Here is a 1,870-nt window from a genome sequence, read left to right on the forward strand (position 1 = left end):
AAAAATACAAAAATTACCCAGGCTTGGTGGCGGGCACCTGTAATCCCAGCTACTCGGGAGGCTGAGGCAGGAGAATTGTTTGAACCTGGGAGGTGGAGGTTACAGTGAGCCGAGATCGCGCCACTCCACCACAGCCTGGGTGACAGAGGGAAAATCCTCCATCTCAAAAAAAAAAAAAAAAAAAAAAGTTACTGAACTTCTATGTGTTTGTCTGCTCATCTGTAAAATGAGAAAGCAATAGTATCTGCCTCCACAGGGATGTTGAAGGTTGAGTGAGCTGGTGCCTGGTGGGGACAGTAAATTAGTTATTAATCATCCACTCTCATTATCACAGTGTGGGCACTAGAGCCAATTAAGAGTTATTCTGGGAAGTTTGTTTGAAGAAAAGGTGGAGGTGGGGTGGGGATTGAGCTTTTGAGAATGAGTTCAATTTTATATCTTCCCAGGTACCTGTTTCCCTTTAAGTTACATAGAAGTTGCAAGAAGTCCCATATATCCTTCACCCAGATTCCCCATATCTTTTATTGATAGGTTGATTGAGGGGGGGGGCGGGTATGGTCTGGCTCCGTCACTCAAGTTGGGGTGCAGTGGTTGGATCATAGTTCATTGCAGTCTCAAACTCCTGGACTCAAAAGATCCTCCTGCCTTAGCCTCTTGCATGGCTGGGATTTTAGATGTGTGCCACCATGTCCAGCAGAGTCCCTAAAACTTAACATTACCATGTTCTGCAGTGAGAAGGTCTATCCAAACCTACCCCCAAAGGCCAAGGGAGCTGATGGGCTGAAGAAAGAGGATGACAAATCTAGTTTCTCAGAAAGAAACATGTAAGACACCTAGAAGAGAAGTCATGTCTCAGGCAGCCATGAGACAGTGGGTCCCTGCACTATTACCCCAAGACCCAGGGCTCGTATACCATAGGGAAAGAGTGTATGTGCTTCAGAAGAAATGTGTAGGACAATTGAGGTCAACCCTCTAGGAAAGGCAAAAACGCTATGTGTGACATAGCCTATAATTTGCTTAAGAAGAGGATTTATATAAAGTGTTTACAATGCTAACATCAAGGTTGTTTTGACCTAAAGGGCAGGATTTACAGCTCTTAATAGTAGATAAAGTAGAAATCATAGAGACATTCCTGGAACTGCGGTTAATTAGAAGTCAGGGACAGTGGTTCATGCCTGGAATCCTAGCACTTTGGGAGGCCAAGATGTCCAGGAGTTCAAGACCAACCTGGACAACACAGCAAGACCTGTTTCTAAAAAAAAAAAAAAAAAAATCAGAAGTCAATATGGCAGATTAAAATCCAAATTCCAAAATCCAAGATGAAGTTCTCTACATGCTACATTGGCTTTATTATTTCCTCTCTAAATTTGTTTCATTCTGAGCCACTTGAGAGTAAGCTGCAGATATGATGCGGGTCTACTCCAAATACTGAATGTGCTTTTATTTAAACACATGAACATTTTCTTACATAACCAAGATCCAGTAATCAGCATGAGGGCATCAACATGATACATTTCTGAAATCTACAGATCTTATTCAGATTTCGCCAATTGTCCCAATAACATGCTTTATAGCAAAAGAAAATCCAGGACCATGTGTTACATGCAGTTGTTTCTTTTCTTTTCTTTTCTTTTTTCTTTTTTTTTCTTTTCTTTTTTCTTTTTTTTCTTTTCTTCTTCTTCTTTTTTTTTTTTTAGGCAGAGTTTTGCTCTTGTTGCCCAGGTTGGAGTGCAATGGCACAATCTCGGCTCACTGCAACTTTTACCTCCCGGTTCAAGCGATTCTCCTGCCTCAGCCTCCCGAGTAGCTGGGACTACAGGTGCCCGCCACCACACCTGGCTAATTTTTTGTATTTTTAGTAGAGATAGGG

The sequence above is a fragment of the Mandrillus leucophaeus genome, unplaced genomic scaffold, assembly GCF_000951045.1.
Source record: "Mandrillus leucophaeus isolate KB7577 unplaced genomic scaffold, Mleu.le_1.0 Scaffold185, whole genome shotgun sequence".
In the NCBI taxonomy this organism is placed as follows: Eukaryota; Metazoa; Chordata; class Mammalia; order Primates; family Cercopithecidae; genus Mandrillus; species Mandrillus leucophaeus.